Source organism: Oncorhynchus mykiss, chromosome 11, assembly GCF_013265735.2.
Source record: "Oncorhynchus mykiss isolate Arlee chromosome 11, USDA_OmykA_1.1, whole genome shotgun sequence".
NCBI lineage: Eukaryota > Metazoa > Chordata > Actinopteri > Salmoniformes > Salmonidae > Oncorhynchus > Oncorhynchus mykiss.
The window spans coordinates 80,164,042-80,180,512 of NC_048575.1; the positions used below are offsets into that span (position 1 = coordinate 80,164,042).

Genomic DNA, 16,471 nt, shown 5'->3' on the forward strand with positions numbered 1-16,471 from the left:
GTGTCAAGAAGGGCAGCAAAGAAGCCACTTCTCTCCAGGAAAAACATTGGGGGACTGACTGATATTCTGCAAAAGGTACAGGGATTGGACTGCTGAGGACTGGGGTAAAGTCATTTTCTCTGATGAATCCCCTTTCCGAATGTTTAGTGCATCCGGAAAAAAGCTTGTCCGGAGAAGACAAGGTGAGCGCTACCAACAGTCCTATGTCATGCCAACAGTAAAGCATCCTGAGACCATTCATGTGTGGGGTTGCTTCTCAGCCAAGGGAGTGGGCTCACTCACAATTTTGCCTAAGAGCACAGCCATGAATAAAGAACGGTACCAACACATTTTCCAAGAGCAACTTCTCCCAACCATCCAGGAACAGTTTGGTGATGAACAATGCCTTTTCCAGCATGATGGAGCACCTTGCCATAAGGCAAAAGTGATAACTAAGTGGCTCGGGGAACAAAACATAGATTTTTTTTTCTGGCCAGGAAACTCCCCAGACCTTAAGGATGTCCTGCAACATTAATGTCCCAGACAGTCGTGGCCAAAAGTTTTGAGAATGACACAAATATTAATTTTCACAAAGTTTACTGCTTCAGTGTCTTTAGATATTTTTGTCAGATGTTACTATGGAATACTGAAGTATAATTAAAGCATCTCATAAGTCTCAAAGGCTTTTATTGACAATTACATGAAGTTGATGCATTGTGTGAATATTTGCTGTGTTGACCCTTCTTTTTCAAACCTCTGCAATCCGCCCTGGCATGCTGTCAATTAACTTCTGGGCCACATCCTGACTGATGGCAGCCCATTCTTGCATAATCAATGCTTGGAGTTTGTCAGAATTTGTGGGTTTTTGTTTGTCCACCAGCCTCTCGAGGATTGACCACAAGTTCTCAATGGGCAATGGGATTAAGCAGTTCTCCTTTTATGGGATCAAAGAGAGATCCCCCCCCCCCAGCACTGAACACACCCAGGTCCCACAACTGCACTGCTCCTCCATCATTGAGAGGGATACATTCACAGAGATGGAGAGAGAGCTGGTCCACACAATCCAGACCCGGAGAGCAGAAGGTGGAGGTGGACGAGAGAGAGAGGAGGTGTCTGAGAGAGCTGGCTGCACTCTGGACTGAGGAGAGAGAACTTAAGGAGGAGAGAGAGGAACACGTGGCACACCTAACAGCAGTGACGGAGGAGAGAGAGACACATGGCACAGCTAACAGCACTGAAGGAGGTGGTGAGAAAGCTAAGGTGTGACAGAGAGCAAGCCAGCAGAACAGCCCAACTCAGACAGGCCAGCAGAACAGCCCAACTCAGACAAGCCAGCAGAACAGCCCAACTCAGACAAGCCAGCAGAACAGCCCACCTCAGACAGGCCAGCAGAACAGCCCAATTCAGACAAGCCAGCAGAACAGCCCACCTCAGACAGGCCAGCAGAACAGCCCAACTCAGACAAGCCAGCAGAACAGCCCACCTCAGACAGGCCAGCAGAACAGCCCAACTCAGACAGGCCAGCAGAACAGCCCACCTCAGACAGGCCAGCAGAACAGCCCAACTCAGACAGGCCAGCAGAACAGCCTACCTCAGATAGGCCAGCAGAACAGCCCACCTAAGACAAGTCAGCAGAACAGCCCACCTCAGACAAGCCAGCAGAACCTCAGACCCGGACCAAACTGCCCTGGAGCTGTTGTCAGAGGACAGACTATGGTCCTCCAGCCACATTATAATTCACACAGGCACAAATGACCTGAGGGCCCAGCAGGAAAGGGAGTGATTGAAAAAGCTTCTTCCACAACGCACAAGTGGTTATCTCCACCCTGCTACCACGAAAATGCATTCACCTTGCCACCATACAGCCGGTGAATGCAAGCATTTCCCGGGACTGTGCCTCAAAACCTAATGTCTACCTGGCCCACCTCTCCACCCTGGACTTGAACAGCTTTCACGTCCAAGTCCACCTCTACAAGGCAGCAATCAATGCCAGGACCCTGAAGGACTTCACCCTCAACCGTAGCCCCAGCACCTCACACAGGAGCAACAGAGCAACGGACACCCCTCCCAGACCAGCGTGACATCCTCCCAGACCTGTAAGACCCCCTCCTGAAGGACCTGCACCGAGAGAACCAATGCCAAGAGGACCTACACCGAGACCACAGCTTCACCAGCCACACCCCAACCAGCTGAGACCACCCCCCAAAAAACCTGGCCACACCCTATATAGGCCCCCCAGATCAGACCTATGCCCCTTCTGCCCCCCCATGCCCCTGCCCCTGCAGCAAGGACCTCAACATGACAGCAGGACATATGCCCAGGCTGTGAGCAGAGCAACAGGCCCAATCGCCACTAATACACCCAACCAAGCCCCATCCTGCAACCCAAGAGGTATGTATCAGATGCTCAACATGCTCTGCTCACACCTACTGTGACGGTCCGGGGCCTAAACCAAGCGAAAACAACACTAAACAATATGGAACACAAAGCTGGAGTGTCTTAAGGTCTGAGGTCATCTGCCTTTGGCCTAAAGAGTAGGAACCCAGACTTCATCGAAGACATTGGGAATACAGACATTGTCATCCTACAAGAAACATGGTATAGAGGAGACCCACTGGTTGCCCTCTGGGTTATAGAGAGCTGGAAGTCCCATCTACCAAACTACCAGGCAGTGGTGGGGAAAAGTATTCAAAAGTTAAGATACTTTAGTAGAAAATGACAAGTAATTCAAATATTACTTGAGTAAAAGTCTAAATGTATTTGGTTTTAAATATACTTAAGTATCAAAAGTAAAAGTATTAATAATTTCAAATTTCTTATATTAAGCAAACCCGACGGCACAATTTTCTTGTTTTTAAAATGTATTTATGGATATATAGTAATAGTACTGTCATGTCTACACCTGCTCCTCCCCTCCAGTGTTCTACGTCGCTGGTTTACTAACCACCGCACCTGGCATCCATCAATAGGCACACCTGGACACCTGGACTCCACACCTGGACTCCATCACTAGGCACACCTGTGCACACCGTGCTTCTACACCTGCATTGCTTGCTGTTTGGGGTTTTAGGCTGGGTTTCTGTACAGCACTTTGAGATATCAGCTGATGTACGAAGGGCTATATAAATAAATTTGATTTGATTTGATTTGACCTGGACTCCATCAATAGGCACACCTGGACTCCATCACTCTACTGATTACCCCCCCTTATATCTGTCACTCCCTTAGTTCAATTCCCCAGGCAGTATTGACTATTTGTTGCATGTCTGTACGCTACTTGTATTTATTGTATTGTTCAGTTTATTATTAAACTCACCACCTATACTTGCTTCCCAGCGTCCACATTACAGAATACTGTCTCACCATATAGAGACAAGGAAATCAGGACATCTCCCAGACGTTCAACGAACAGTGGTACCTACTTCGTAAGCACCACAACCAGCTGGCGCAACTGGGTACGGATATGGAAGATGTTCTTCGCAGTCTTCAACGTCTCAAACATGCCCAAGAGGCGTTGCCTTCCACTAGCAGAGGATACTCTGCCACCAGTCGACCCAGCGAGCCAGCACATCAGTCCATTCAGCAATGCGTCCAGATCGGCGATGCCCATTTGTCCCTCCCGGATAAATGTGACGGAACCTCATCTAAATGCCGCGGCTTCCTAAACCAGTGCACCCTCTACTTTGCGCATCAGAGGGAGTCTCCACCACCGAGGTCCAAGATTGCCGTGGTTATTTCTCTGCTGACTGGGCGAGCGTTGGAGTGGGCTACGGTCGTCTGGGGGAGGGGAGGAGCTGGCTTCATTTGAGGGGTTCATGGCTCTGTTAAGAGGTATTTTTGAGCATCCACCAGAGGGCAGAGAGGGGGGTGAGCGCCTACTCCAACTACGGCAGGATGACCAGACTGGTGCCGAGTATGCGCTCACCTTCCAGACAGTAACAGCATCTAGCGGAAGGAGGTAGGGGTCACATGCAGTAGGGGTCACTCCGCGGCGGAGTTAAGCAGACGGAGATAGCTGAGGCTCTGTCTCTATTGTGGTCAGGGGGGACACCAGCTTCAGCAGTGTCCGGTACATCCCAACTCGGGATCCACGAGAGCAGAGCGACGGTCACGTGATCTTCCACCTCCTGGGGCAGGTGTGAGTATCCCATCTTCATCCGTTTCTGCTAGACCCTTTTTAGTGTCGATCACACTAGCTGGCTGTCCCTTGTGCTGTTTCTACAGTGCTAGTGGATTTCATTGCTGGGGGGGAACTTTATTGACCAGACCATTGCCTCCTCTCCGTTTCTGGTTCAAGCCCTTGATTATTGGCCACTAGGATCCGGAACCATCACATACATCACCACACCACTCACACTCACCGTGGAGTCCATTCATCAGGAAAACATCCCCTTCGTCATCACTGCACCAGCTCACAAGGTCATCCTCAGCCTCCCATGGCTCCAACACCACAACCCCACCATCTCATGGTCGAGGATGAGAATCATGGACTGGTCACCTGAATGACAGAGGACCTGCTTTCCTGTTCCCGCTTGTATCGCAGCCCCTGTGGTCTGGGACGTAGATGTGGACATTCGCCAGGCTCTGGAGAGGGAACCCGCTCCCACTACCTGTCCTCCTGAGCACATCTATGTTCCCACGGGGTTAAGTGAGTGGCCTGGGCACACACAGCTGTCATCGCTGGTCTTCTTGGGATCACCATACTATACAATCACTCTTTAAAAAATATTGGTGGCCCACCTTGATGCAGGATGTTACTCACCATGTCAACTCCTGTTCTGTGTGTTCCCAAACTAAGTCTCCCCAACACGCTCCAGCAGGGAAACTCCTTCCCGTGCCTCAGCATCCCTGGTCTCATCTGTCCATTGAGTTTGTTACCGATCTCACGTCTGCTGGTTTCACCACCATTCTTGTGATTGTGGACAGATTTTCTAAATCATGCCGGTTTATTCCTCTCTCTGGTCTCTCTACCTCTCTCTAGGTCACTGAGGCACTGTTCCAGCAGGTCTTCCGGCACTATGGCCTTCCAAAGGACATCGTCTCCGACCATGGACCCCAATTCACGTCACGGCTTTTGAGGGCTTTCATGGAGAAACTGGGGGTCACGGTCAGCCTCACTTCTGGGTACCAGCATCGGTTCAATGGGCAGGTAGAGAGGATGAACAAGGACATTCTGGACCCCAACATTATCCTTGATTTCCATCGTTGCCGACCGGCCCGCTCCTCGTCCTCCGGGTCGTCCTATTGGCCGGCGTCGTCCTGCTGCTGGAGCCTCTCGTCGGGGGAGGGGGGTACTGTCACGTCTACTCCCGCTCCTCCCCTCCAGCGTTCGACGTTGCTGGTTCACTAACCACCGGTCCTAGCATTCATCATTACTCCCACCTGGAATTCATCATTACTCCCACCTGGCATTCATCATTACTCCCACCTGGCATTCATCATTACTCACACCTGGCATTCATCATTACGGGCACCTGGCATTCATCATTACTCCCACCTGGCATTCATCATTACTCCCACCTGGCATTCATCATTACTCCCACCTGGCATTCATCATTACTCCCACTTGGCATTCATCATTACTCCCACCTGGCATTCATCATTACTCCCACCTGGCATTCATCATTACTCCCACCTGGCATTCATCATTACGCGCACCTGCACTTCATCAATAGACACACCTGGCATTCATCATTACGCGCACCTGCACTTCATCAATAGACACACCTGGACTCCATCACTCTACTGATTACCTCCCCTATATCTGTCACTCCCATAGTTCTATTCCCCAGGCAGTATTGACTGTGTTTCATGTCTGTACGCTACTCGTGTTTCTTGTATTGTTCCGTTTATTATTAAACTCATCACGTGTAATTGATTCCAGGTGTCCACGTTACAAGTACATTATTTTCTTTAGGAATGTAGTAAAGTGATCAAAAATATAAATAGTAAAGTACAGATACCCCCCAAAAAAACTACTTAAGTAGTACTTTAAAGTATTTTTTTACTTAAGTACTTTACACCACTGCTACCAGGTGGGAAACAGTGAAGAGACTCAGGGGGTATGCTAATTTGTTATAGAATCCCCATACTTCAACGATGACAGCTTCTCCATGCTGGAGGGGGAGATCAGCCATTTCCAGGCCCAGGGACATGTCTGTGGCGACCTAAATGTCAGAACTGGACAACAAACGGACACTCTCAGCACACAGGGGGACAAACACCTACCTGGAGGTGACAGCATTCCCTCCCCCATATGCCCCCCCCCCCTAGGCACAACTAGGACAACATAACAAAAACGGGTCACAACTCCTGCAGCTCTGTTGCACGGGGGAGGGGGGTACTGTCACGTCTACTCCCGCTCCTCCCCTCCAGGAGAAGCACAAGCATTTCACTACACTCGCATTAACATCTGCTAACCATGTGTATGTGACAAATAACATTTGATTTGATTTGATTTGATTTAGACAATGGCAGGCTTCGAGGGGACTCCTATGGTAGTTACACCTATAGCTCATCTCTTGGCAGTAGTACTGTAGACTACATTATCACTGACCTCAACCCAGAGTCTCTCAGAGCGTTCACAGTCAGCCCACTAACACCCCTATCAGATCACAGCAAAAACAGTCTACCTGAACAGAGCAATACTCAATCATGAGGCATCAAAATAATTGCACAATATTAAGAAATGCTATAGTGTCACGTTCTGACCATAGTTCTGTTGTGTTTTCTTTGTTTTAGTGTTGGTCAGGAGTGGGCATTCTATGTTGTATGTCTAGTTTGTCTATTTCTATGTTGGGTTTGTTGTTTGGCCTGATATGGTTCTCAATCAGAGGCAGGTGTTAGTCGTTGTCTCTGATTGGGAACCATAATTAGGTAGCCTGTTTTGTGTTGGGTTTTGTTGGTCGGTTGTCTTCTGTCTTTGTGTCTATGCACCAGATAGGACTGTTTCGGTTTTTTCTGCATTTGTTGTTTTGGTATTGTGTAGTGTTCACGTTTATGGTCTTGGTTAAACACGTTGAACACTAACCACGCCGCGCTTTGGTCCGATCCTTCGTCCGCAGAAGAAAGACGTTGCATATAGATGGAAGGAAAGTCGTGTAGACACCTACCAAAATCAAAAAGGCAGCAGCAAATTCCATCCCATTAGGACAACTTCCTGGACAAAACGTTCCACTGTAACAGTGAAGGTGTAAACCTTGGCAGTAGAATGTTTAAACAGTATATTTGACCTTTTCAGCTTCCCCTATCAAATCTAAACATTTCAAGTAGACAACCTAAGAAAATTAACAATTATAACAAATGGTTTGATGAAGAATACAAAAAACCTAAGAAAGAAATTGAGAAACCTGTCCAAACAAAAACATAGAGACCCAGAAAACCTGAATCTACGCCTTCACTACGATGAATCACTACAACAATACAGAATTACACTACGGAGAAAGAAGGAACAGCACTACTCTGACTCTAGCCACCTCAACCTGAGACTCTCTCCGGACACTTCTGATCCCCAGCAATGTGGACAGTTAAAAAATTCCAGACACAAAAATGAATGGGGGGTGGAAAAAAATTACTGGAACCATTACTGGGTTTTAACGCTAGGTTTTATGGGTATTATGACGTGTCCACAGTTTAACAGCGGTTGGCATCCAATATGTTGCATTACAGCCCCCAACTGGAATATAACATAAATCCATTTAACTTTGTGATACAAAAGGGGAAAAGGAAACACTAAAAATCTAAACAAATACTAAAAATACCCAACTAACCCTACACTCATTAAAAATCAACTATCCCATTCCATTACTCTGACCCTATCTGCTCCTGCACCATGCCAACGGCCTGGGAGGACAGGACACCACCACTCAACACACCCTGTCACTCTTCCAACAGGACAATGACCCTAAGCACACAGCCAAGACAATGCAGGAGTGGCTTCGGGACAAGTCTCTGAATGTCCTTGAGTGGCCCAGCCAGAGCCCGGACTTGAACCCGATCTAACATCGCTGGAGAGACCTGAAAATAGCTGTGCAGCGACGCTCCCCATCCAACCTGACAGAGCTTGAGAGGATCTGCAGAGAGGAATGGGAGAAACTCCCCAAATACAGTGGTGCCAAGCTTGTAGCGTCATACCCAAGAAGACTCGAGGCTGTAATCATTACCAAAAGTGCGTCCACAAAGTACTGAGTAAAAGGGTCTGAATACTTATGGAAATGTTATTGAAAAAAAAAATTACATTTACATTTGCAAAAAAATCTCTCTCTCTTTTTGCTTTGTCTTCATGGGGTATTGTGATGTCATTATATGGTATTGTGATGTCATTATGGGGTATTGTGATGTCATTATATGGTATTGTGATGTCATTATGGGGTATTGTGATGTCATTATATGGTATTGTGATGTCATTATGGGGTATTGTGATGTCATTATGGGGTATTGTGATGTCATTATGGGGTATTGTGATGTCATTATATGGTATTGTGATGTCATTATGGGGTATTGTGATGTCATTATATGGTATTGTGATGTCATTATGGGGTAGTGTGATGTCATTATATGGTATTGTGATGTCATTATGGGGTATTGTGATGTCATTATGGGGTATTGTGATGTCATTATGGGGTATTGTGATGTCATTATGGGGTATTGTGATGTCATTATATGGTATTGTGATGTCATTATGGGGTATTGTGATGTCATTATGGGGTATTGTGTGTAGACTGATGAGGGGAAAAAAAAAACATTTAATCCATTTTAGAATGATGGTGTAACGTAACAAAATGTGGACAAGGTCAAGGGGTCGAAATACCTTCCGAATGCCCTGCATTCTGTTGGCCTCTGTGTTCGAACAGATCTACTACTCCTCTCAGGATCCCTCACCCTTGACCCCATCCTCCTCTACCGTCTTCACTGCCTCAGCATACGACACCTTCTGCACTACTCTGACTCTAGCCACCTCAACCTGCGTCTCTCTCTCTCTCTCACCGGACACTTCCTTCCGATCCCCAGCAACATGGACACCCCTACTGTTGACATGACACACACAAACTTTATCCACTGAAACGACACAGTCCTCTATCCCAATGCTCTCTGTCGTAGCTGAATCAGAATTAGTTAGGTAATATTGATAAATAAGATGCTTTATTTACTTTCATAATATGCTTTTGTGAGATACTTGTCATTAGGATGTGTTTTTTGGACTATACTGTCGGCAGTTGCATTTTCCTCTCTTCTCTCTGGAAAAGTCACTTGGGGCCCAGAGAGGGGAGAGGTCAGTCTTTTACATGTCTGGCAATAGGCAGAATATCAGAAAGGGAGAAGTCAGGTTTGAACACTGTCTTCATTATGAATATATCTGTGAAACCATGTGAAGGGCTCCACCATGTCTGTACTCCAGTCACTCCCTCCTTTTCCCATTGGGGGGAGGAGTACGGCAGTGTCTGGAACCATTGTATGTCCCCTCTGATGTTGAAACTTATCTTGACCTAGTATATGACCTAGAGTCTCACTCCCCTCAGTGAGCTTGTCCAGGGGTGGATTGTATTTGAGATGGGAGTATCTAGAATTGACAATTGATATATGCCATTGGATGAGAAGTAGAACCTTGTCTTAGAGAGCAAACTGAACGATAATTTATAGCTAATGCTATCTGGCTATGGGATACTGCTCTCTCAAGTATAAGGCCTTTGTGCAGTTTTCCTATCATCTGTGGTTTGTCATGTCGACTAGGGGGTGGATCTTTGCTATAAAAGATCTCAGTTGCCATTATGTTGGCACTCTCAGAATTCATTTATAGACACTGAATTGATCTGAGAGTCAAAGGGCTATGGTGAAGCTCATATTATTAAAATATGAAGTTTAAAGTATAACTCTGACTTGTGTGTGGTTTGTAAATTCTCCTTTCACTTAGTAATACAGGAAATTACCACGACACCTCCTGCACACTTCCCAACCTCTTGGAATCTCCGTCCTACACACTGCTATGACACGACTATAAACGTGGCACCTGAAACACTGCTGTGGATTCGGCACAAAAGCTCCAACAGGATAACTGATATATCCTAACGTGACACTGTCTGACTTAAAAGGCCTGATAGTGACTCCTCTGTATTTCACCACACTCACCACCATGTCATTGTCACACCAAACACCAGGAATCTTCAACTTCAATGGCTCCACCTCCACACTTAACACTACCCCAGAAAGCACTGCTTCCAATGGTACCCGCTCCTTCTGGTCAGAAGAAACATAAACAAATATCACAAATCAAATTACAGGTTACCTAGGTTACTTTCACTGATTCAACTACACCCAACTTCCTTTCTCATCCCGCCTGAAACCACAAATGGATCCGCCAAAAGGCAAGGATCCACTTTGTCCAAAAATGTCTGGACCAGATTCTTCTCATGTCCATTGAGGCTCAGGTGCCGAGTTCTTCACCACACCTTCCACCTCACTTAACTCGTCCTCATTCCCTTCCACGTCCAGAACTCAGTCTGGCTCACGGCTCATTCTGTTTGCACTCGACACCAATCTTCTTCAACACCCCATCTCCATTTGTAACTTCCTCACTCTCCATGCCGACCTCTATGGTTGAGTTCAGCCATTGTGCTTTGACTGCCACCTTGTGGCCAGTAGAAGACAGGACATGCAGCAACATTCTGGTAAATCTACAGTTTAAATGGAATAATGGTTCATTTTACCATGGTCACATGGTTAGGACTCCATAGCCGTTTCCACTAGATAGCCACTTTCGACTTTGTGGCTGTGCTATCGTAAAAATGAATAAGGTTAGGTTAGGATTATGCATATGATTTGCAGTGTGGTTAGGGTTAGGTTTAAAATCCGATTTTAATGAGAGAAATTGTAGAAATAGGCAGGGTTTATGACTTTGTTGCTGTTGTTACTAGGGACAACCCTCCAGAACCTTCTGCCTCAGTGGAATATCAGATTACTAAAACATTGACCCGGATACGGTGGTGTTTGACTAAGTGATCTTGCCTAGGGAGTGAGTGACCTAGCCTAGGGAGTGAGTGAATGACTGAGTGACCTAGCCTAGGGAGTGAGTGACCTAGCCTAGGGAGTGAGTGAATGACTGAGTGACCTAGCCTAGGGAGTGAGTGAATGACTGAGTGACCTAGCCTAGGGAGTGAGTGACCTAGCCTAGGGAGTGAGTGAATGACTGAGTGACCTAGCCTAGGGAGTGAGTGAATGACTGAGTGACCTAGCCTAGGGAGTGAGTGACCTAGCCTAGGGAGTGAGTGAATGACTGAGTGACCTAGCCTAGGGAGTGAGTGAATGACTGAGTGACCTAGCCTAGGGAGTGAGTGAATGACTGAGTGACCTAGCCTAGGGAGTGAGTGACCTAGCCTAGGGAGTGAGTGAATGACTGAGTAACCTAGCCTAGGGAGTGAGTGACCTAGCCTAGGGAGTGAGTGAGTGACCTAGCCTAGGGAGTGAGTGAGTGAGTGAATGACTGAGTAATTTAGCCTAGGGAGTGAGTGACCTAGCCTAGGGAGTGAGTGAATGACTGAGTGACCTAGCCTAGGGAGTGAGTGAGTGAATGACTGAGTAATTTAGCCTAGGGACTGAGTGACCTAGCCTAGGGAGTGAGTGAATGACTGAGTGACCTAGCCTAGGGAGTGACCTAGCCTAGGGAGTGACTGAATGACTGAGTGACCTAGCCTAGGGAGTGAGTGACCTAGCCTAGGGAGTGAGTGAGTGAATGACTGAGTAATTTAGCCTAGGGACTGAGTGACCTAGCCTAGGGAGTGAGTGAATGACTGAGTGACCTAGCCTAGGGAGTGAGTGAATGATTGAGTAACCTAGCCTAGGGAGTGAGTGACCTAGCCTAGGGAGTGAGTGAGTGACCTAGCCTACGGAGTGAGTGACCTAGCCTAGGGAGTGAGTGAATGACTGAGTGACCTAGCCTAGGGAGTGAGTGAATGACTGAGTGACCTAGCCTAGGGAGTGAGTGAGTGAATGACTGAGTAATTTAGCCTAGGGACTGAGTGACCTAGCCTAGGGAGTGAATGAATGACTGAGTGACCTAGCCTAGGGAGTGAGTGAATGACTGAGTGACCTAGCCTAGGGAGTGAGTGACCTAGACTAGGGAGTGAGTGACCTAGCCTAGGGAGTGAGTGACCTAGCCTAGGGAGTGAGTGACCTAGCCTAGGGAGTGAGTGACCTAGCCTAGGGAGTGAGTGACCTAGCCTAGGGAGTGAGTGAATGGTTGAATATGTGTAAAACACAGTGGGGGCAGATGCATAAATAATAGCCCTGTACATAATTAACAAGGGATAATTGATCCTCCAATGATAATTGAGTGAATGGATTTGAATAACTACTTTGAAAACAAATCTATAATTGCACTGGACACGTTTAAAAAAAATTATATCACTGAGTGATTTTCTATCCTGTTGGTCTGCTGCTGTCTGGTTTGTGCCACACACACACATGCACGCACACGCACGCGCACGCACGCGCGCGCACACACACACACACACACACACACACACACACACACACACACACACACACACACACACTGTTGTTTGAGTTGTGCAAGACAGGTCTAATGGGCTTTGGTTGGGCATGTGACTATGGTAGAACACCAACCTTGTTGGGATGGGATTTATTGAGTCCCCTAGGGACATATTGGTGTTTGTGAAGGTTTATTTGAAACACACACTCAGAGAGAGAGAGAGAGTAAGAGAGAGAGAGAGAGAGAGAGAGAGAGACAAAGAGAGACAAAGAGAGACAAAGAGAGAGAGAGTGACAAAGAGAGAGAGAGACAAAGAGAGAGAGACAAAGAGAGAGAAACAAAGAGAGAGAGAGACAGAGAGAGAGAGAGAGACAAAGAGAGAGAGAGAGAGAGAGAGAGAGAGAGAGAGAGAGAGAGAGAGAGAGAGAGAGAGAGAGAGAGCGAGAGAGACAGAGAGAGAGACAGAGAGAGAGAGACAAAGAGAGAGACAAAGAGAGAGAGACAAAGAGAGAGAGACAGAGAGAGAGAGAGAGAGAGAGAGAGAGAGAGAGACAAAGAGAGAGAGACAGAGAGACAGAGACAGAGAGAGAGAGACAGAGAGAGAGAGTGAGAGAGAGAGACAGAGAGAGAGAGACAAAGAGAGAGAGACAGAGAGAGAGAGAGAGAGAGAGACAGAGAGAGAGAGACAAAGAGAGAGAGACAGACAGAGAGAGAGAGACAAAGAGAGAGAGACAAAGAGAGAGAGCAAGAGAGAGAGAGACAGAGACAGAGAGAGAGCGAGAGAGAGTAGATAAGCGGTTTGTGTGGGTTGATAGGGTATGTAAGCCCAAACCAGAGGTGTGTTCCGTTGCAACAAGCCAGAGGAAACATTCCAAACATTTCAGCTAGAAATGCAACGAATAGAGTTGACAGGATTCCTGATTCTACCTGATTGACAGTCTGATCTGTTCTACTCCAACACATTTTTAATTTCTCAGACCCCAGAATACCACCACACCCAGGGGCTAGTCTGGACACGTCACTGCAATCCTGTCTGTCTCTTTGACCCAGGGATGATTCACATTAGATAGCCTGGTAAAACCAGAAGAGTGAGAACAGCTTTCAGTCTGGTTTAAACAGGGTATAGATACACAGCACATCTCCACCACAGCCTCGTTTTGATACAACTTTTTTTTTAAATAAATTTTTATTTTACCTTATTTTTATTTAACTAGGCAAGTCAGTTACCCGGCACAGCCAGAAGAGGACTGGCCACCCCACATAGCCTGGTTCCTCTCTAGGTTTCTTCCTAGGTTTTGGCCTTTCTAGGGAGTTTTTCCTAGCCACCGTGCTTCTACACCTGCATTGCTTGCTGTTTGGGGTTTTAGGCTGGGTTTCTGTACAGCACTTTGAGATATCAGCTGATGTACGAGGGGCTATATAAATAAATTTGATTTGATGATTTGATTTGTGGGGGCCTGGAGGAAAGAAATGGGCCAGTGTGGGGGGGGGGCCTTAAGGACAAAAACGGTCCTGTTAGAAATACCAGGGCCCATTTCTGGTCCCAGTCCGCCCCTGAGAGCTGGACCCGGTTTCCCAAAAGCATCTTAATTAAGGCTAAGTTAATCTTAGAACCATATATAATGCTAAACGAGGTTGGAGTATTGTTATATAAATTCAATAAAAGACAATAATTTGACACATAAAAGTAAAAATCTGTTGAAATCGTACTGTGTACAGACTTCAGGATTGCAATGGTGGCATAGCCTGCTTATGTTGCAATGTATATTGCCTTACGTATAGATCTTGGGTCCATTAAATGGTATGCCCCAAATGCAATATTGAAATGTGCGATTTCAAAATATTGTTTTTGTAAAATTAACTAATCATTGTCTTTTGTTGAATTTATTTAACAACATTACAACCTTGCTTATCGAGTCCAATTGTGGCATGGTTCCACTATTTTCATCAGTTTCAACGGGGGACTTTTATTTTGATGGCAACCCGCCGATTCCACTACTCTGGTCACGCTAATGTTGTTCATGACACACGTGTAGAGCAGGGGGACATACTGAACTGAGAGGGAGAGTGTGTCGGAATCTGGACATTTTTCGACGGAGCTTCAAAAAGCCATCAGACGACAGCTAGACGTTTGGTTCTGGGAAACGGAGAACGTTTCAGCGGTCGGGGGAAAAGAACGGGTGTCGTATTTCGCTCGTGTAAGTGTATTTATGTTGCTCTGTGTGTGTCCGATTTTATCGTGTTGGTTTTCTGCTAAGGGTAAATTCTCTGAATCATATCCATCCACATGGTGGTCGAGCCTACAGGGCGATGCCTTCCACAACAGGCCTGGTAAGTGTCAACATTCGTAACAACAACAATAATCATACCATTATTGGGCACAATGTTGCCCATATAGCCTCAACTGGGCTACTCCGGAATACACGGAACGAAACCATTGATACATTGGTAGGAACGACATTGTTGCGACCAGGGTGAGTTATGTTGGCTGTAATAGAGCCACTAGTCCTAATGATAATTAAGTCTAGTCGGTAAATGGCTATAACACGTGTTCGGTTGTCATAGTCTACTAGTCTCATTCCCGCGGCTCTCTTTTTCTCAGCCGGATGGATATGGGCTGCTACCTGCTACTGTTATGCTTTAGGCTACTAATGTACCATTTTCTAAACTAGCGTAAACTAAACATTACACAAATGGCGACCGGGGACATTTTAAGTTGCCTAGTCATTGACTGGTCGGGTACGTAACTCGGTGGTGCGAGTAGCCATGATTTCCCGAGTGGAGGTGATCTGTGATGAGCTTTCAGCGTTTATGTGGCGATGCTCTTTCGACGGTCGACCGGACCTGCGCACTGGACTCCCCGGAGTGGCGATAACCCAGCGTTTCCCAAACTCGGTCCCCAGGACCCCAAAACCAAATGTACCTTTTAGTTCTCTACACAGCTGATTCACATGATCAAAGCTTAATAGTTGATTAGGTGACATTGCTCGTCCATATATTTATATATTCTTAATTCCATTCCTTTACTTAGATGTGTGTATTGTGTATATGTTGTAAAATTGTTAGATACTACGTGTTAGATATCTTACAAGGAGGTAGAAACGCAAGCATTTCGCTACCCCCACATTAACATCTGCTAAACGCGCGTATGTGACCAATACCATTTTTATATAGATTTGAATCAGTTGTGTAGTGCTAGGACAACCTAAACGTTCACACCTCGGGGTCCCGAGGACCGAGTTTTGGGAATCGCTGCGATAGCCTATCTCCAAATGTGGTTGACGCATGTGTATGCTTCAAATCACTGCCACCAGCTGGCCTGTCTCTCTGCCTGTGCCATCATTGGATGCCCAGCTGCGAGGTACAGACCTTGTCACTGGATCTCAATCTCTGCTGGGCCACTGGGGGTCCTTATTGTATATTCTATTGTACAGACTACTTCCCCTACAGTCTCTCTTTTTTTAACTCACCCATGATTGAGTGGTTATTATCAGCCTTTGTGTGCATCTGGTGTGGCAGGTAGCCTAGTGGTCAGAGCGTTGGGCCAGTAAGGTTGCAGGATCGAATCCCCCGAGCTTACAAGGTAAAAATCTGTCGTTCTGCCCCTGAACTAGGCAGTTAACTGTTCCCCGGTAGGCCGTCATTGTAAACAAGAATTTGTTTTTAACTGACTTGCCTAGGTCAATAAAAAAAAACTATTGGAGTTAATTGATAGAGATCCATATGTTTCTCATGCCAATAAAGCCCCTCAAATTGAAATAAAAATGGATGGTAGGGATATAGACAGAGAAAAGAGGTTCTAATAGTGATGTAGGTAGCAATAAGACAACCCAGTTAACGGTTTAACTGGCAGTGATACGATAGGGAGGGGGAGAGAGAGGGGGAATGATATGATAGGGAGAGAGGGGGGGAATGATACGATAGGGAGAGAGGGGGGGAATGATACAATAGGGGGAGAGGGGGAATGATACAATAGGGGGAGAGGGGGAATGATATGATAGGGGGAGA

At 46.5% G+C, this 16,471-nt stretch overlaps 1 protein-coding gene across 4 annotated transcripts in view; it reads left to right on the forward strand.

Moving 5' to 3' along the window:
• The first annotated feature begins 14,464 nt into the window (after positions 1-14,464).
• LOC110535134 (sodium-dependent phosphate transporter 2) overlaps positions 14,465-16,471 on the forward strand; it is a 104,047-nt gene continuing 102,040 nt past the window's right edge. For 2 of the 4 annotated variants that reach the window (XM_036936487.1, XM_036936492.1), the window contains exon 1: positions 14,466-14,661. The gene's annotated coding sequence lies outside the window, so the exon portion shown is untranslated. Of the gene's footprint in view, positions 14,662-14,681; positions 14,795-16,471 lie in introns of those variants that run through there. The other 2 variants (XM_036936491.1, XM_036936490.1) reach the window with 2 other exon arrangements.